The sequence below is a fragment of the Pan troglodytes genome, chromosome 11 (assembly GCF_028858775.2).
Source record: "Pan troglodytes isolate AG18354 chromosome 11, NHGRI_mPanTro3-v2.0_pri, whole genome shotgun sequence".
Taxonomy (NCBI): Eukaryota; Metazoa; Chordata; class Mammalia; order Primates; family Hominidae; genus Pan; species Pan troglodytes.
This window is the reverse complement of record NC_072409.2, coordinates 16,988,359-17,009,708: the sequence shown is the minus strand read 5'-3', so window position 1 is coordinate 17,009,708 and position 21,350 is coordinate 16,988,359. Positions and strand designations below refer to the sequence as shown.

General features: G+C 41.1%; 1 long non-coding RNA gene and 1 pseudogene across 2 annotated transcripts in view; one reads left to right on the top strand and one right to left on the bottom strand.

Annotated features, from left to right (window-relative positions):
- LOC129136051 (uncharacterized) overlaps positions 1–21,350 on the top strand; it is a 164,256-nt gene that overhangs the window by 60,437 nt on the left and 82,469 nt on the right. The window lies entirely within an intron of this gene.
- GGTA1 (glycoprotein alpha-galactosyltransferase 1 (inactive)) overlaps positions 14,195–21,350 on the bottom strand; it is a 54,989-nt pseudogene continuing 47,833 nt past the window's right edge. The window contains exon 7 of the transcript NR_132137.3: positions 14,195–16,801. The product of NR_132137.3 is annotated as a glycoprotein alpha-galactosyltransferase 1 (inactive), transcript variant 2 (transcript). The remainder of the gene's footprint in view (positions 16,802–21,350) is intronic.

Genomic DNA, 21,350 nt, shown 5'->3' with positions numbered 1-21,350 from the left:
TAATTCTGGGATTGCTCACTTATTTGAGTTGGAATACCATGAAACCTCCTTAAAAAGTAGAATAGGGTAACTAGAAATGTTTGGCACATAGTAGTAGCATAGTTATTAAAATTATCTTATCACCTGTAATTGCTTGGGAGGAAATGTCAATTGAAGGAAAGACTTTGCGACATTAAGTAGCTTCTGTACTCCATTGTGGTTATAAAGAGTGCAAGGTCTATAGGATGGAATTGCTGCTTCTGATTGTCCTGGAGAGCTAATATAAGTAAAATAACAAGTCTAGAAATTTAAACTCTCACCTCAAAGCATGGACACAGAACCAGATGACTTTTATGGTGCCATTTAATTTGCGAGTGTGTGCATGTCCCTTTTAGCTCCTTAGCAATTTCACAAGGAATTCCGTGTGTGGCCATAGTCACACATGGCTGAGGATAAAACCCAAAATATACTTGTGTGATGTACATAAGTAGAATGAAATTTGAATATACAAAATATTCTATATTCTAAAAATCTCTTTTGTTAAATTTAGAGAATTGGGAAAGACTAGGACCCTCATGTGGGATGAGAACATTTGGGTGGATTCAGATGAATCTGAGAACTTGAAATTCTAAATCTCGAGGTTCCCATGTCAGTGGAAACAACTCCTCTTAGTATTCTGAGGAAATAAGTCTTTCCCTGCTTATAGAGGCTCTCATGACCCCATCCAATATAGCTGATTTATAGGGTGATGCCTATTTTCATTACTTGTAGACTTAATACCTAGAGTTAGACACAGCATGCCCCAGGGAGAGAATTCAAGATCTGCTCCAATAGTACATTAAAAGAATTTCAAGCTCTCACTAATGTATATTAGTAGGGAAACACATGTGGGAATGGATTGTAAGACTGTTAGACAAGATAAATGGAATATAATATTGGATTGAGCTGAAGTTACTAAAACAGGGACATTTACCTGAGATTCTGGATTTAGTATGTTATCTTACTAGTGGTTCTAAGCATTTTCTTGGTTGTTAAACTAAAATTTGGATTCAGTGGTAGTCCACAATTAATGAGATTGAGATGCCATAACTTCCCTGGCATTATGTGAGAAATCCAAAGGTTTAGTTAGGGAGACAGGAATATTGGAGTGACTGAATTTATTATGTTCAGTCCATTCCCCTTCCCTCTATGTTCTTTGGTTGGGGGTGGGACTTAGAGGACATTTTTCTTCACCAAGTCATTAAGAAATGTATCAGTATGAGGAGATACTAAAATAGACTCTGATTTAAATAAAAATGATGCGTTTCTATATTACTGGAAAAACTCTAGGCCTGGTCAGCAGAAATGTAACTTGAGTTGCCACAATAAGTTATGGTCTCTTGCTATGTTCCCACACCTAAGTTAGTTTACAGAACTTGAATCCCTTGATTGAAGGGAGGCTATGTCACCTTGAGGGAGGACCTGTGGTTATTTGCTAGGACACCTATGTCCTTGGGGGAAATGTAGAATGGACACTAGTTCTGAGTTGCCAATAATTTCTAGGGTCTAGAAATGCTGTTGTGGTCTACTGAAGAGAGTGAAGACTTACAGAGAATAGGGGATAAATTGTGCCCTCAATGTATCTCACAGTGACCCCAGTATATAAGAGCCACTGTGTGGTTTTTGCTCTAGTTCCTGAATGTATGGTTGGAATATTTATACTTAGCAATTGGTCAAGTATTTACATCTGAACTTGACCCATGGAGAAATGGTTAATACAGTAAAAAGGGCCAAATGGAAGCCAATGGAAAAGGCTCTCCTACTAAAACAGCAAATCAAAATTAATAGCACCTCCCTGTAGAAATTGTAATTGTGAAGATCAGCGCTACCATTTAAAGACCTGAATATTGTGGGCTTTTGGTTCCTAGCACTTGCCTGCTTAGCCAGTATAAAACCCAGATGGAGTCGGAGAATGCCTGTGAATCACTGTAAAGTAAATTAAGTGCTGACTCCAATGGCAGCTACTTTTCCAGTTGTATCTTTGCTGGAGCAAATTAGCATAGTCCTTGGTATTTGGTATGCAGCTGGCAAATGTGTTTTTCCCTATATTGATTAGTGAGGATTATCAAAAGCAGTTTGCTTTCACCTGGCAGAGACATCAGTAAACTCCAGAGGTATGTGAACTCTCCTATGTTGTTGTAATACAGTCCACAGGGTCCTTGATCATCAGAACAGCTCATAGGATACTATTGTTAGCAACAAGCTGATTGGATCTTTTGAGCAGAAAATAGCAAGAGTCACAGTTGTTATTCTAACACAAATGTATACAAGGAGGTGGAAGAAAAACCCCATAGAAATTTAGGGGCCTGACAATCAACACTATGTCTAAGGAGCATGTAGACATATTGCTCTAGACAAGCAAGTTCCTGTGCCTTGCACCACTTTCAACTAAATCAGAGGCACAATGCTCAGGGGGACTCTGGCTATTGGAGGTGACATATACTGCATTTGGGTTGCCACTCTTATTTATTGAGCAACTGGTAACCATTCCAATTTTGAGTGAGGCCCAAGACAAGAGAAGGGTCTACTTAAAGTCCAGTTTGTAGAGCAAGGTCTGTGCCACTTAGCAGACTCAAGTGGCAAATACAGACACTGGGTGAGGCATTTTGCATGACCCAGGTAGAAGATGAATGCCTGATACATAAGAAATTTACTTGAGCTATGACTCTTCTAAACACCATGAACTTAATGCTGTCTGATCCAACAAACTAAAAGCTTGGTGTAGGCATCTGCGATCCATGAAATGGAAGTGGTTTATATGAGATTTGACTTGTGCAGATTGGTAAATTGGTGACAAGAAAGTCCGAGGTCCTTTATGGGCTTCTGAAATAGGCAGAGTGTCAGGATATATGTATCACATGAACATGCTCACCAAAGAGCAGTCTCAGCAGAGGAAGCTCTCAATAATCAAGTCGATGAGATAATCTATTCCGTGACTGAGTTCAGTCAGCCTTTTTCTACAGCCACCACAGTATTTGCTCAATGGGCCTATATACAAAGTGGCATTGGTGCAGGGATGGAAGCTGTGCCAAGGCTCAGTAAGATAGATTTCCTCTCATCAGTGATGATCTGGCTATCCCCACTGCTAAATGCCCAATGTGCCAACAGCAGAGACCATGGTGGCATATTGGTTACCTTGGATCTTTTCCATCATGTAAAAGTAAGAAATTTGTCCCCCAATAAAAATATGTTTGGTAGAGATTTGCCTTCCTTTCTTACAGTTCTTCTGCCAGGACCACCATTTGCAGCTTTATCCACTGCCTCAGACCAAAGAGGCTTTATCCTTTGCCTCAGACTAAAGAGATATATTTTGCTGTGAAGTAAGTGCAACAATAGACTCACACCCACGGAGTCCATTGCTCTTACCATGCAACTCATCACTGGAAGCAGGTCACTTTATGAAATGGTGAAATGGCTTGCTGAAGATTCTGTTACAATGTGAGCTGTGAGACAACACTCTGTGTGGTTGGGTGCTGTCCTAAAGTATGTGGAATATGCCTTAAAATAGTGGCTACTATGTCATACTGTCTTCTCCATAGCCAGAATGCATGAGGTAGAGGCGTGAGGCCCTCTTTTACAATTACACCAAATAACCCAATGGCGTCATTTTTGTTTCCATCTCTGCAAGCTTGGGTTCAGTGGGTTTGGAGGCCCTAGAGCCTCAGAAAGAAATGTATTCACCAGGAAACAGAATCATCATTCCGTCGACTGGAAGTTGAGACTTCCCCTTGGACATTTTGTATTCTCATCATGCTGAATCAACAGCCAGAGGAGTTCTCTGTATTGGGTCAGGGGACCCAATTATCAAGGGTCCAAAATTATCAAGAAGAAAGTTGGTTGCTACTATACAATAGTGGAATGGTGCTATATTTACAGCTCAAGGTGTTCACTGGGGGCCTTCTACTACAATTTTATCCAACAGCCATTGTTAAGGGAAAACTGTGGCAATCCAATAAAGACTCATCAAAGACTCAGGTCCCATAGGGAAAACAATTATGCCATTCCACCAGGTAAAGAACAGTATCTAGCTGAGCTTTTAGCAGAGGGGAAGGAACATGGAATGGGTGGTGAAAGAAATGTGATAAATATGAACTTGACCTTGTGACCAGTTATGGAAATGAGGACTGCAGCAGGCATGCATATTCTTCTTATTTATATATTATAAACATAAATATATATTTCTATATGTTAGTCAATTATCTATTTTCTTTTTTCCTTCTATTATTTTAAAATGAGGAATGTTAGTTATTTTTGTGAAAGTTGTCAGGATCAAAATGGAGTCACTTGTGTCAAACCCTAACAACAACAAAAATAAAGCCAGAAGGCTGACAAGAGAGGGCCCTCATGCACACATGCTTATGATAAGAATGATTACAAAGACTCTCTGAAGAGCTCTTACACAGTTTGCTACATGAGTCACAAGGACAGCTAGCCAGATGCACAAGAACACTTGTCTTACATACCAATAATGAACTGGTATTAACTCCTGCAATAAGCCCCTGTAACCAAAGTTACCTTTGTTTCAGAACAAATTATGTATACTTTTCCCTTTTACATTTAAAGGCATCCCCTTGCCTCAACCTCTTTCAATATGCCTGTGGGCTCCATAGCCTACATATCCCAGATTTGCAAATGCTCTGTATACTCCTGAAAAAACTTATTATCTGTGGAGAATCTCTCTCTGTTATTTACACTGATATTCTTTTATTAGTTTAGATCAGAGTTCACAAAACTGTGAGGAGCCAAGTACAGTTCTGATGGAGAGGAACTCACTTCATGTGGGCTTCCTGGACATGGTGAGAGACACTATGTCAGATGGTACTTTGTGTTCCATCTTTTTGGGAAGAGAGTGTCCATTTGTGCAAAAGTTAATTGAATTCTAGTAGGTGGAAGCACTAAGTCATTTTATGAAAGTTAAGTATGGATAGAAGGGTAAAAATGGGTGCTTTGTGGCACAGTGATTGGACTGTAGTAGACATTTGCCTGTTTACTCTTGAATCTTCCATTTTTTCCTGTGCTCTGCTCAGTGTGGCAGAGGTCCATATTACCCAGACTCCCTTGCTGTCTGATGAAAAATACTAACAGAAGAGAGGAGGGTAGGAGGAGGAGAAAAGCCTGGATGTCCCCTCCACACCCTCACTATGGGTACCATATCAATCAGTAGCTGAAACTCCTCTCTCTTTTGTGTCACCTCATGCCAGATAACTTCTGCTAGGTTCTAGCTCTTTCTAGACATCCTACATTTTTGTCCTTCAACTTTCAGGATATTATTGCTTTTATTTAAAAATTATGGGTTGCCTCTTCTCCCTTGTATTTCTCCCAAGTTCTTTTATCACCTTCATGTCCAATTCCCTATATTAAATCCCCACTGTTTGAAATACCTAGAATAGTAGTTTCTGCTTTACTAGCTAGACTCTGACTATTGATAAGATGTGTGTGTGCATCTACAACCATCTGATCTTTGACAAACCTGACAAAAACAAGAAATGGGGAAAAGATTCCCTATTTAATAAATGGTGCTGGGAAAACTGGCTAGCCATATGTAGAAAGCTGAAAGTGGATCCCTTCGTTACACCTTATACAAAAATTAATTCAAGATGGACTAAAGACTTAAATGTTAGACCTAAAACCATAAAAACCCTAGAAGAAAATCTAGGCAATACCATTTAGGACATAGGCATGGGCAAGGACTTCATGTCTAAAATGCAAAAAGCAATGGCAACAAAAGCCAAAATTGACAAATGGAATCTAATTAAACTAAAGAGCTTCTGCACATCAAAAGAAACTACCATCAGAGTGAACAGGCAACCTATAGAGTGGGAGAAAATTTTTGCAATCTACCCATCTGACAAAGGGCTAATATCCAGAATCTACAAAGAACTTAAGCAAATTTACAAGAAAAAATGAAACAACCCCATCAAAAATTGGGCGAAGGAATGAACAGACACTTCTTAAAAGAAGATATTTATGCAGCCAACAGACACATGAAAAAATGCTCATCATCACTGGTCGTCAGAGAAATGCAAATCAAAACCACAATGAGATACCATCTCACACCAGTTAGAATGGCTATCATTAAAAAGTCAGGAAACAACAGGTGCTGGGAGGATGTGGAGAAATAGGAACACTTTTACACTGTTGGTGGGAGTGTAAACTAGTTCAACCATTGTGGAAGTCAGTGTGGCGATTCCTCAAGGATCTAGAACTAGAAATACTATTTGACCCAGCCATCCCATTACCGGGTATATACCCAAAGGGTTATAAATCATGCTGCTATAAAGACACATGCACACATATGTTTATTGCAGCACTATTCACAATAGCAAAGACTTGGAACCAACCCAAATGCCCATCAATGATAGACTGGATTAAGAAAATATGGCACATATACACCATGGAATACTATGCAGCCACAAAAAAGGATGAGTTCATGTCTTTTTAAGGACATGGATGAAGTTGGAAACCATCATTCTGTGTAAACTATCACAAGGACAGAAAACCACACACTGCATGTTCTCACTCACAGGTGGGAATTGAACAATGAGAACACTTGGACACAGGACGGGAAAATCACACACCGGGGCCTGTCGTGGGGTGGGGGGAGGGGGAAGGGATAGCGTTAGGAGATATACCTAATGTAAATGACGAGTTAATGGATGCAGCACACCAACATGGCACATGTATACCTATGTAACAAACCTGCACATTGTGCACATGTACCCTAGAACTTAAAGTATAATAATAAAAAAATAAAATAAAACTGGGCCGCAATCCTTGTACCATATACAAGAACCAACTCAAGGGATTAAAGACTTAAATATAAAACCTAAAACTACAAGAACCCTGAAAGACAACCTAGGCAATACCATGCAGAACATAGGCATGGGCAAAGATCTCACAAAGATGCCAAAAGGAATTGCAGCAAGAGCAAAAATTAACAAACGGGATCTAATTAAACTGAAGATATTCTCCACACAAAAATAAAATATCAATAGAGTAAACAGACAACCTATAGGATGGAAGAAATCTTCTGCAAACTGTACATCTGAGAAAAGCCTAATATTTAGTATTTATAAGAAACTTTAACAACTTTATGAGAAAAAAAAAACCCATAGAAAAGCAGGTAAAGAACATGAACAGACATTTTTTGGAAGTAATAATAATAAAACAAGTTTTTATTATTCCTTCTTTGAAATGGAGGTAAAATACATATAAAGAAAAGCACAGATCTTATGTATTTGCTTGAATGAGATTTGACAAACACGTACATGTGATTGCACAACGCCTAGATGAACATATGGAACATTCATTTTACCTTAGGCTCCTTTCAAGTTCAGTTCCAGTTCTTCAGGGGAAATGTTATACTGACTAGAAACTCATACTCACCTGTTTTTAATCCTTATATAATAAAATTATGTAATAACATAAATAAATAAATAAATAAATTTTAGGACTGTTTTTATATTTCTGTGAAGAATTTTATTAGCGTTTTAATAGGGAATTACATTGAATCTGTTGATTGCTTTGGGGAGTATGGACATTTTAACAATATCGATCCTTCCACTCCATTAATATGGAATATCTTTCAATTTTTTTGTGTTCCCTTCAATTTTTCTCATCAATGTTTCATAGTTTTTATTATAGAGCTCTTTCACTTCTTTTGTTAATTTCTAAGTATTTAATTCTATGTGTGGGTATTGTAAGTGGGATTACTTTTTTTCAGATTCTTCACTGTTGGCATGTGGAAATGCTACTAGTTTTTGTACGTTGATTTTGTATGCTGCAACTTTACTGAATTTATCAGTTCTAATCATTCTTTGATGGAGTTTTTAGATTTTTTCAAATATAAAGTCATATCATATGCAAAAAAAAAGAAATTATAGCCATAAACTTTCCAAATTTGATTTAAAATAAAATTATAAACTTACAGATCCAAGAAGTTTAGCAAATCCCCCGAGAAATAAAAACACTAAAGAAACCACACGTAGGAAACCACAAGGCAGATTGCTGTATTTTGTGCCAGTGGTTCTCACACTTTGCTGCATACTATTATAGAATCACCTGGGAAGCTTGTAAAAATCCCAGTGTCCAGGCTTCACCCTGTGCCACCTGACTTGGAATCTCTGGGTGGGGCCCCAGGCATCAATATTAGCTCTCCAAGTAATTCTAGGGTACAGCCAAGTTTGACAACCAGCATTTCGTGTCCCCTATCTCTGAGAAAGAGGCATTAACTCCTGCAAGCAATGTCCCACACATGTGGGTGTCCAGCTGCTTGCCATTTACCTGATAAAGGTAAAATAAGTGAGCTTTTAGTGGGACCCTGGACAAGCTGTTTACCTGGTCCAGGCTGCCACAGCCCTTAAGACCAGTCATACTTTACATAGTTCAATGGGTCTGAAGTAGACTGGAATGGTGGTTGAAGAATGTGGCTAGCTGTGATTGGAAACTTACAGCACAGGCCCACTGAATTCCAGAGCAAGGAACCATCATTTTCCTCTTTAAATAGGAGTTACTACAATTTTCCCTTCTCTTTCTTCCTTGTCTCTCACTGTAGTGTGTTTGGATATGAGCTAAACTTGCCGTTTGTCACAGATTGCAGAACAGTCATACAAGCTGTCTAAAGGATCAAAGGAGAAATGATCACTATCTGGAGAAGTAGACTCTGAGTAGCCTGGCCTCTGACATTATCTGTGGATTCAGTGGTCTGTTGGGAGAAGGGGCTGTGCTGGAGTAGTATATAACATTTTTGGATCATGGTAGAAGGGAATATTTTGAATGTATGGGAAGAAGTGATTGACAGCCAGACAGCCGTAAGTGGAAAGTGGTAGATACTTTTAGAGGGTAGATACCCAGCTCACAACAATATGTGCTTCTCTGAGAACTGCCCATAGTATAATCATTCTCCAGTAAACATACTCCAGGACACAGCTGCTGGGAGCAGGAGTGGTGTTGTGACTTTTGAGTTTTCTTTCCTAGGAATTTAGAATTTTGAAGGAAGAAACCCTGAGACTGGAGATAGTTGGAACTGAGTCATATTAATGGCAGACCTCTAGGGAGAGTCCACAATTTTCAGTTGCAGAGGCCCCTAAGCTTTCCTGGTTCTTACTCATGGCCTGGTTGCAGTGATATACTGGTAAAATTTTTAACAACTGACACTTTAAAAAAAGAAAGAAAGAAGGAAATTAAGGAAAGGAAAAAGAGCCCTGGTTTCTAGTGTGTGTTGACTCCCATGGTTTAAATACTCCCACCACGGCCTATTATCACAGTGATGTCACTGAACAGGGAGCTGGGAAGTATTGCCTATAATAGACTCTCACAAGCCAGTATAAGCTGGCTTCAGCACACCCCTGCTCCCCTGTCAATTCTCCCTTCTATTCACAGAATTCTCCAATAGTCTCCCAGTAAACTCCTTTTGGGGTTTATATAGCTAAGGCTTATTTGAACTAATTGTCAAACTCATTTATTTTAACTAATAAGGCTGTTTTTTTTATAGCCACATCCTTTAAATATTAATTGCCATTTTCATTTGTATGCAAAATTAACATCTATTTCTACAAATGTGCAGAGTCTTCACCAGCTCCGGAAAAGAATATTTTTAATCACTGCAGTCGCTTAGGATAACAGGGTTATCTTTGGAAATTCCTGCCCTCTCGTGTCCAGTATAGAGAACTACTTTTGTGTTCTCTAAAGCTGTGAATGTTAGCGGACAACCAGGAGGTGAGTTAGAGGCTCTTGATGGCAACAGGGGACTATTCCCAGGGTATAGACGTGCGAGTGTAATGCATATTAGTTCCCAATGTTTGTTTATTACTGAAGTCCAAGAAACTCGGTACTAATGACATGTTGAGCTAGATAATTCTTTGTTGTAGGATGGTTTTTTGTTTTTTTGTTTCGTTTTGTTTTGATTTTGGAGACAGAGTCTCGCTCTGTCGCCCAGGCTGGAGTGAGTGCAGTGGCAAAATCTCAGCTCACTGCAACCTCTGCCTCCTTGGTTCAAGCGATTCTCCTGCCTCAGCCTCCTGAGTAGCTGGGATTACAGGTGCCCACCACCACACCTGGCTAATTTTTGTATTTTTAGTAGAGACAGGGTCTCACCATGATGGCCAGGCTGGTCTTGAACTCCTGACCTCAAGTGGTGCACCTGCCTTGGCCTCCCAAAGTGCTGTGATTACAGGCAGGAGCCACTGTGCCTGGCTGGTTTTGTTTTGTTCTGTTTTTAAGACAGGGTCTCACTTGTTGTCCACGTGGGAGAGCAGTGGTACAATCATAGCTCACTGCAGCTTTGAACCCCTGGGGTCAGGTGATCCTCTCACCTCAGCCTCCCGAGTACCTGGGACTACAGGCTCATGCCACCATGCCTGGCTAATTTTTTTCTTTTTCTTTTTGTATTTTGTGTAGAGACAGGGTTTTGCCATGTTGCCCAGGATGTTTAGCAACATTCCTAGCCTCTACCCAGTATGTAGATAGCACCCACTCCTCCACCAACTGTGACAACCAAAAATACCTCCAGACATTGCCATTGCCAAATGTCCCGTGGGATGGAGAGGAGAGTGATTCCCAGGCTGAGAACCACTGCTTTATGCTGATGAAGCAAATTTATTTTACACATTGCTGACCTTGAAGTAGCACTGAATCCACCAGCTTATGGCACCAAGTTGGAGCTTAAGCCTACAGCCCAGGCTGTAACTCCTGAGTTCCCATACTGTATACTACAGGAGGAAAAGTTCCAGGTGCCAGATATCCAAACACTTGCTTTTTAATAGGACACACAGTCTATAATCAAAAATGTAAAACCTTCCAACTAAAGCAAAACATATCAAGGCATGATCGGAATGGATGTTGGTGCATTCATTCATTTGTTCAGTAAATATTTGTTAAGGAGTACTTCTGAAATAGGTGATGCAGTAGGTGCTAGAGCTAATGCAATGGCAGACTATGGCCCTGCCTTTAAGGAGCTAATCATCCTAGAGGGGTTCAATGGAGATACTGTCAGTTATAAGTAAGAGAGAGTCCAATTCCAGCTGGCTTAAACAATCATGGGACTTTACTGGCCCATGCATTTGAAAAGCCCACAGACAGTGCAGACCTTAGGTAAGGCTGGATCCAATGGCTCAAAGTTGTCACCAGGGCCTGGGTTTCCTTCAGTGTCTCTGCTCCTCCTTTCCTATTGTCAATTTTATCCTAAGGTGGACTTCCCTTGTCCAGCAGCCCCTATTTTTACACGTGTCCTTATTTCTAGTAGAAGACTTGAAATTCACTTTGACTACTTTAGGTCACCTGCCCACCCTTGAATCAATAGTTGTCACCAGAGAAATGGAAAGTCCTGATGGATTGATTTAGCCAAGGGTACTTGCTTCAAGCATGGCACCAGTTTCCATAGAAATCACATAAATTCCCTGAAGGAGATCAGGGATTGCTGAGAAGGGAGAGAGAGCACCAGAAATGCTGGGTGAATATGGGGTGGTCAGCCAGCCCTTTTCACACAGGCTCTGCCAGGTGATTTCATCCGGTCCCAAAGCACCATTCCTGTGGATTTCCATGAAGGTCTTATTGTAGCACTTTGGGCTTCACACCTGCTGCTTGCCTCTCTGAAACCTCATTCCATCCACTCTTCACAGTGACCCTTTCTCTCCTTTCAAAGCTCAGTTCAGAGTCAGATTATCTGAGGCTTCTTCCACCTCCCTGAGCCATCCTTCTTTCATACTCCCTTAGCCCTGGTACTACCTATGCCTCATACCTGGTCAGGTTTCATGTTCCTCTTTCTCCAATTTTAGACTTACATTTTGCCTTTAAAGAGTTTGGGGTCTCCTAAATCCCCTCTCTTTAATGCCTAACAAAAGCATTGAGAGCATTGATGTTGATTTCTTTGGTATCTCCAATTTCAACAATAAGATGGTTAAAGTGTGTGTGTGTGTGTGTGTGTGTGTGTAAAACAGTGTGAGAAAGAAGTGTGGAGCTGTGGAAAGAGCACAGGATTTATAGTAAGATAATCTATAGGCAGACAGTCCTGGGTTTAAATCCTGGATCAGCACTCTTTCAGATCTCAGACATTCACCAGTGGATCCCTACTTGACTCTTTTCTTTCCTTAAAAGGTATGTATAGTGTGTTACACATTCACTTTCTATGACTTTTCACGCTTGTTAATATGCAATCATGCCAGTGTTATTTGTTTATGTTAGGCACATTTAACAAACAGTACATTAAATAAGTGCTTGTAAGTACTGCCATAGTTGAGGTTCCTGATAGTGGTGGCTTTGGCTAAGAGAGAGCAAAGAGGGACAAAGAGAAATCCTTCAGGCCTTGAACACATTTTTCCCCTTTTGGCTGAATGTGGTTCCCAGATTTGAGGTGGAGTGGAAGGAGCAAGTATGGTTTGTTCCTTCCACCTACTCCTCTGCCTGATCACACCTCCTGAAGCCCCGCCCTGATATAACTGCTCAGTGCATGGCCATGGTGCTTACATCAGCCCTCCATGCACAATGTAAAGATAAGAATGATAACAATGTTTTATTTTTTGAAACAGGGTCTCTGTTGCCCAGGCTGGAGTGCAGTGGCGTGATCTCGGCTCACATAACCTCCACCTCCTGGGTTCAAGTGATCTTCCCACTTCAACCTCCTGAGTAGCTAAGACTACAGGCACACACCACCACACCTGGCTAATTTTTGTATTTTTTATAGAAACGGGGTTTCGCCCTGTTGCCAAGGCTGATCTCAAACTCCTGGAGTCAAATGATCCACCTGCCTTGGCCTCCCAATGTGTTGGGATTATGGGGGTTAAGCCACCGTGCCTAACCGATTTTTTTTAACATGATGCTTTTAAACTTACTTAATGCATTTGGGGCAGGTTTCATGCATAAAAAGTGGGAGATGGTAGAGGCCTGGGAAGATATATAGTTGTGCTTTCCATGATATGAAACATGGCCCTCTGAATGCACTGTCAACACATCTGTCCTGTGAGTTTCCCTGCTTTGAGCCTCAGTTCAGTCGCTTACCACTTACAAAAAGTTACTTGATGGGAGAACTATTTCTCCAGTCTACTCCTTGATGTCAACCCTCCAAGTTGGGGTATGATGGGCTGAGGAACGCTGAGGTTTACACTAGCTAAGCAGTGGGACCAGCTGATGACCGACTGTCCTCTGATGAAGCCCACATCAGTCACCTACCACTTACCACTTGAGCCGAGTTCAAGGTTGCGGCCACATGAGCCATAATTACACCACCACACTCTGGTATGGGTGACAGAGTGAGACCCTGTCTCAAAAACAAACAAAAATTTGGGAATCCCAAGTCTGTTCTATTTTTTTAATAGTGGACACATTTTCAGAAGGGCATGAGGACTTTTCCGAGTCTAAAACCTTTCTGGACCTCATCTTCCTCTTTTATGAAATGAGACTAATTCTCCACTATGAGGTAATCATGCCCTGTTGCATATTCAGTGCATCTCACTAAATTAGCCTGGTCATCTTTAAATTTTTTAGTATAAGTACACCTGCTGGAAATCCAGACTTTCCCACTTGACCAGATATATTCCCCAGAGGTCAGGACTAATAATCCCCAGATATGGTGATGGCATTGTTTTCTTCCTCTGCCCTGATGCCCCACCCTGAGCTTCAGGGGCAAGCCTTTCCCTAATGATTCTTTCACTGGCAGTTCATTATTTCAGCGCATTGCTGTGGAAAGCTCTATATAAGTATTTGTTGCTTAAAAGTTGGGGAATCCCTTGGACGGGCATGGTGGCTCATGCCTGTAATCCCAGCATTTTGGGAGGCCAAGGCAGGAGGATCACTTAAGCCCAGGAGTTTGAGACCAGCCTAGGCAACATAGTGAGACCACATTTCTATAAAAACGTTTTTTTCTTAATTAGTGGGGCGTGGTGGTGCCTGTAGTCCCAGCTATTCAGGAGGCTGAGGTGAGAGGATCACTTGAGCCCAGGAGGTCGGGGCTGCAGTGAACCATGATCACACCACTGAACTCCAGCGTGGGTGACAGAGTGAGACTCTGTCTCAAAAACAAACAAAAATTTGGGAATCCCAAGTCTGTTCTATTTTTGTAATAGTGGACACATTTTCAGAAGGGCATGAGGACTTTTCTGAGTCTGAAAACCTAAAATTCTCTAATTGACAATTTTGAATATCTTTGGGAGGAAATGCACAATCCATGACCAGACCAGAATATACTGAGAAAATAATTTATTTAATTGTAAATTGGGACATTTAAAAAAAAGTTTAGTAATAACGATGAACAAGATTATGAATTTGTCCATTGGAGATTTAAACTTTAATGAAGTTTTTTTAAAAAATCAAGAAATTCCTTTAAAAGTAAACATTAGTCCTTTGCTCTAAACTTTCAGGCTAGATCATTTCTTTGGGTCAGGACTTAAAAACCCTTAAGCTCTGCCTACTCCAGACTGAATCCAAGACAACCTGACTAATAGAGAAGCAGGAGTCTTAACTGATGTGTGATCTACTTTTTCAAAGCCCTGCTTTTTCCTTTTCAAAGCCCACTAATTCAGGGTTTTTGTTTTGTTTTGTTGGATGTGAGATTTTCTGGCAAAAAATGAAGTAGGAGGCACGGTGAAATGGTCGAGAAAAATCTAAGTTTCATTTTATCAAAGAAGCTCATTGCAGTATACATCAGGCTAGTGCAATGGCTCTTCAAATAAATTGCTTGAAAATGGAAACAAATGACCGAGACTGGAACACAAGCAAAACATAAATATATGTGCATAGGTACACACTGTCTCCTAACTCCCTTTACATTGATTTGGTTAACTTTAAATAATATGTAGGATTTCACAGCTTCTCTTAGAGAAGGGAATTGAATGTTAAGCTGTTCAGTCATGATAACTAGATCTTCCATTGTTATGGCTCATGCTTCTGTTACCAAATCAATTAGCCATTTTGCCAAGTATGTCTAATTGTTACACTTCCATAGTGCAGATGGAGCAGGAGAGAACAAGAGGTTACTTGATGGGAGGGCTGTTTCTCCAGTCTACTCCTTGATGTCAGTCCTCCAAGTTGGGGTATGATGGGCTGAGGAACCCTGAGGTTTAGACTAGCTAAGTGGTGACTGAGTGTCTTCTGATGAAGCCCACATCCTAGAAACAGAACTGCTTGCAAGCCTCTTCAATCCACTGCAGGCCTTTGCCTTCTCTGACACCATCCACATCTCTTTACCAAGGATTTGAAGATGCAAGTTGCAGAGTCTGGTAGACTGAATACCACTTAGGCAACACAAGAAACATCTTCCGTTCAAGTCCCTGAACATAGGGTCAATGAGATTGGAAATCACCCACACTTCCTCCCATTCAGTACCCGGATCTGTGATGTATTTAAGCACCAACCCCATACCCTAAGTGCCCTCAGGGTGGCACTGCCCCACAGTGATTGGCTCCTCTCTTCCACTCTCTCTTCGCTATTTCATGGCAAACTCATGTCAAGGCTTTGTTTTGACTTCATGCTGGGCACCTTGGCTCATTCAGGTTCCTTGGGACTCTGATCACACACCACCATGATATCTACTGGGATACTCCACCAATCTTTCGCACAGAAGCCAAACAACATCCAGATGAGAAAAGGACGGACTACAGATGGTCTGAAGCAATCTGCTATTGAAGCTTTTTGAGGATTGCCAAGGCAAATGGTGTCTTTACTGAGAGCTCTGCTGCACAGTAACTCCATGTTGCTTTAGACCCATCAGAAATAGGCAGACATTGAACTCAAGGGACAACCCCTTACAATCATATCTTGCTGCCAAACGCTTCCCTTAGCACCCTTTTCTCCAGATGTCATCTGGCATGTGTAGAGTGTTTCTGGCTTTATCTCTGCCTATGACAAGTTATTTTTGGTTCAGTTGATAGTATTTCCCCCAAACCCAGAATAGATAAGAAATCACTGGGAATTTATATCTGATTACCCTAGATTCATTCTTCCACATTACAAAGCCCCAAGTTACAAGGAGGAATGGTATGTTTTTGCCCTGTTGGTGTTTCATTAGTATTTTTTGAAGTTAAAATTAAGTGTTACTTTTCTGAGGAAGTAGCCAGAATATTTCTCTCTCAAATTCAGAAATCTACTGGCACAATTTGAAGTCAGACATTATTTCTAACCAAATTATACTCTTTTGTCTGCCACGATCACTTGACAGTTTTAATATCTGAAGGCAGGCCTATATGATAATCCCAGCAGTATTTTAGGGATAAGATTTTAGAGGGTTTATTGAGAAGGAAATACTTGTTTAGGTGGCTTTCATCATGCCACTCGGCTTCTATGTCATTTTTCTTGTCCAGGAGGATTCCCTTAAAGCACTCCTGGGTGATGTTGAGAACCTGAATGGGTGTTCCTCCAAAAATGGCTGCATGGTAATAAAAATCCCCTGGCCAAATGGAATGTATCCTGCTGACTCTTTCCACCTCTCCTAGGTAAAGTCATAGGGATCTGCCTTGTACCGCCAGCCTGTAGCTGAGCCACTGACTGGCCTAGGGTCTCCACCCCAAAATGGTCTTGGAAGACCTGGTCCACATCCATGCAGAAGAGGAAGTCGACCTCGTGTTGGATGTGGGCCAAGATGTGCTCCCCAGTGATCTTCATACGCATCATGCTGATGTCTTGCCACCTCTTCTCTGGCTTGACCTCAAACATTTTGAAGGAATGCAGAGGACCCAGCTCTATAAACGGCACCTTGGAGACATCATCCACCATGATGTAAAATATGACTTTGTGGCCAACCATGAAGTACCTATTAGCAGATGTTATGAACTCCTCCAAGTAATGCTCACTATATCTGAAACAAAGAAGAAAAGCAAAACATTTATCCTCTGGGATTCCTGAAAGAAACCACAAGCTGAAAAAACCCACATGTGGGTTTCCTGAAAGAAACCACATGCTGGGATTCCTGAAAGAAACTACATGATGTAAAATCATCTTGTCTATATTTTATGGTTAGTAGGAGAATGATTTCTCCCACCCCAGGTGTGTTTTCATGTTAGTGTAATACCCCGGCTACTCTCCACCATTCAGTCACTCAGTCCGTGGGGAGCTGGAATGACTTATCTCACTGCCAATTTTGGAAGAGCAACTAGAACTAGACATGCACTACCCTATCCTTCCTCTCCTCTGGCTCTTAGGAGCCAGCCAGTCCAAGAGAGCATGTGTTCTCAACTGCTCTGGGTTTTACAGGAAGCTTAGTACAGGATCTATTCTCACATCCAGAGGCCTGTAGGTGCCTGGATGCTTAAGTCTTTCTAACTCTGGGGGTTAAATATTTAGGAGGCCCAGGGTTTGCAGATATAAGCCACATTCTCCAATATCAGCTTTAACTATAATGAAAGTAATATTTACCACCCTCTGCCTTCCTTACCCCTTTGTCCAATTTACCAACTGGTTCAGATTTTGGACAGTCAAAAGGGGTACTAGTTCTTGATCTCCATTCAAAAGCCCTAACATAAACCCCAATGTTGCTACTGCCAGACCAGATACAAGGGTGACATGACCCTTGGATCCACTGGGGATGCATTAAGCCCAAACAGCAGCACTCTCTTGTCCTCTGTGGTACAGAGAATGAGTTATGAGATCTAGATCTGCCTTCATGTTACATAGTCATCCTATGAGCCTCCCACTAGTCACTTAAAACACCAATCCATTGTCCACACACCATCATCCAAAATACTAGTCCATCCAAATACTAGAATGAGCAACTTCTGATTTAACCTTATTTTAACTACTTTATCTTAAAAAAAGGACTATGTTAGCAGTAAGCCACATTCGGTGGCTGAGTAAATGTAGATGAAAAGAGAAGACAAAAAAATTAAAAGAAATTTAAAAAAGGAAAAATAAGGACTATTTTTTTTAGAGAAGTTTTATGTTCACAGAAAAATTGCGCCAAAAGTACAGAGTTCTCATATACCTCCTACTCCCACATTTGCACAGCCCCACCCCTCCACTATCAACATCCCTGCACCAGAGTGATACATTTGTTACAATCGATGAAGCTACACTGACATATCACTATCACCCAACATCCATAGTTTACATTAGGGTTCACTGTTGGTGTGGTACATTCTAAGGGTTTAACAAAAGTATAATGACATGTATCCACCATTATAGTATCATACAAAATAGCATCACTGCCCTAAAAATTCTCTGAGCTTTGCTCATTAATCCCTGCCTCCCTGAACAACCCTGAACAATCACTGACCTTTTTACTGTCTCCATAGTTTTACCTTTTCCAGAATGTCATATAAGCACACAGCATGTAGCCTTTTCAGTGTGGCTTCTTTTACTTAGTAACATATCTTTTCATGACTTGATAGCTCATTTATTTTTAGCATGGAATAATAGTCCATTGTCTGGATGTGACTTAGTTCATTTTTCTATTCACCTACCAAAGGACATCGTGGTTGCTCTCAAGTTTTGGCAATTATGAAATAAAGCTTCTGTAAATATCCATGTGCAGGTTTTTGTGTAGACATAAGTTTTTAACTCATTTGGGTGAATACCAAGGAGTACGATTGCTGGATTGTGTGGTAAGAATATATTTAGTTTTGTAAGAAACTGCCAAATTGTCTTCCAAAGTGGCTGTACCATTTTGCATTCCTACCAGCAATGAATAAGTGTTCCTGTTGCTCCACATCCTTGTCAGCATTTGGTGTTGTCAGTGTTTTGAATTTTGGCCATTCTAGTAGGTATTTAGTGGTATTTTAACTATTCATCTATTCATTTGAAAAGCATTGCACGCCGTCTCCCATTGCCGGGCACGGTGGCTCACGCCTGTAATCCCAGCACTTTGGGAGGCCAAGGCGGGTGGATCACAAGGTCAGGAGTTTGAGACCAGCCTGGCCAATATGATGAAACCCTGTCTCTACTAAAAATACAAAAATTAGCTGGGTGTGGTGGCTTACACTTGTAGTCCCAGCTGCTTGGGAGGCTAAGGCAGGAGAATTGCTGGAACCTGGGAGGCAGAAGTTGCAGTGAGCTGAGATGGTGCCACTGCACTCCAGCCTGGGCGACAGAGCAAGACTCCATCTCAAAAAAAAAAAAAAAAAAAAAAAAAAGAAGAAGAAAAGAAAAACATTTTATTGGTGTCTTCTGTAAGCCTAAGCTATAGACTATTTGTGAAGCTATGCTATGGAGATTACCAGGAAGAGGAAGAATAAGCCAGATGGCTTAATACAACTTGACCAAACCCTAAACACACGTGGACTGAATTTAATGTGCTGATCACACTACTGGCCAATCATGGTGTTTTGTGAGTAATAGTGAATGGCACTTCTTTTCGCTTTTTGTTGCTGCTTGGATTCCCTTTATTTGTTACCAAAATAAAGTGTGCTTTTAATGTTGGCATGTGGTAATCCAAGGGTTTATAGTATTGATTCTTTAAATGAAGAGAATATATCTGAGGAATATAAAAAGGGACTTCAGTGTGGCTCTGTGGCTAGTGGCCAGGAAATCCTTCAGTATTCTGGGACTTTGAGAAAAATCTATTGTGCCCTGAAGCTTGGGAAACAATACTGGGGTGGGGTGGGGTGGGGGGCGGTTTAGTACAGGAGAGATTCATTTTGAGGTTTCACATTGTTTAGAGATTAAAGCACTGCAGTTGGCTCCATGCATTGTTGCTTGAAAAAAAACCAAACATTACACCTCCTAAAAGTCCAAATCCACTTGTAAAGATTTATTGCTGCTGAGTACAAACAGTCCTCCCTTGTCTCAGAGCTGAGGGCAGAATGCTTTCACCAGGATGTGCAATTTACAGTTTAGTTGTGCAGAGTTGGAACTGGATGGCTGAAGCCATTGTGGGGCATTGGGCAACGTTTTGTTCTTTTTGGAAACACCAGGATCAAATCAATCTGCAACGTGGCTGGGTTATCCCCTTTTGTGCCAAAGGATTAGGTGAGCTGGATGGTTCACCTAATCTAATTAGGTGGCTCCCAACCTATATGAGTAGAGATTCTTCTAGTAAACATGTCAAAACTCCACAGTCACCTTTCTCTGTTAGAGAGACCACATAGGTCCCTAGGATCAGCACATTCAGTGACATTAGAACTTGATTGGTATTGTTAATGACAGAACAGTAATAGCTGCTGGGCTCTGGGTTGGGGAAGGTTATCTTTGGAGAACTATCAGATCTTTACAGAGCTCTCTTTTAAGCCCCACCTTGGCAAAGCTCAGATCAACCTGAGCCTTCAACTCTCTTTATACAAGGCAAAGGAATCGACTTTCCATGAAGCTTCTTCAGAAGAGATACAGAGGGAAAGGCCCAGAGGGCAGAAAAAAAAAATAGGAAAATTGGACTTTTAGTTTTATTTTGAAAAAAAAAAGGAAAATTCTCCAAAAAAAGCAAAATGGATTATCTTTAATAACTAACATTAGAGCTAGAACTTTCTTTCTTTTCTTTTCTTCTTTTTTTTTTTGAGACAGAGTCTGCTCTGTCACCCAGGGGCATGCTCTCAGCTCACTGCAACCTCTGCCTCCCAGGTTCAAGAGATTCTCCTGCCTCAGCCTCCCAAGTAGCTGAGACTACAGGCATGTGCCACCACGCCCAGCTAATTTTTTGTATTTTTCATAGAGACGGGGTTTCACCGTGTTAGCTAGGATGGTCTCGATCTCCTGACCTCGTGATCCACCCACCTCGGCCTCCCAAAGTGCTGGGATTACAGGTGTGAGCCACTGCACCTGGCCTAGAGCTAGAACTTTCAAGTAAGAATGATCGTAGTTTTTCTGCATCATATGTTCTGAACAAGGGAGTTGAAACTGGAACCTATCCAACCTTTGGAAGAGCAAGCTCTGACCAGCAAATCTTCTAGGGCCAAATCCTCCATGAGAGAAAAAGTAGAAGTGATCTGAGGAACCCATGGAAGAGTGGTCAGCTGTGTTCCAGCGTGGAAAGCCACTGTGCTTAGGTCACTCAGCACCTAGAACTTGCTATAAATCTCTCTGTAGTTGGTCCTGGGCCGTAGAGCATAGGAAAAAGAATGATGCACTCTGGGCTGTCTAGCAGCTAGCACTTGTGGAATTTCTAAAGGAAGCCATGGTGGTCAGGGAGGAGGTGGTTGTGGGTATGCTGTTGACCCTGGGCTTGGTGGGTGGAACAGACATGTTTTCCTGCAACCCAAGGCCCTCATTTTGAGGTAGGAATGAGTGGACTTACCTACTATTATTTTGTTCTCAGCATTTTAGGGCCTCAGCAGAAAGGAGACTGAACCAGTTCCATGAAAACATTCTCCTATCTAATAAATCAAAAAATCATGACTGGCTTCCATCAGTTCAGGAGTCTCCACACAAATGTTTTGACAGTGGAACAAGAGACAGTCAAGGACAGTTTTATCAGTGACATC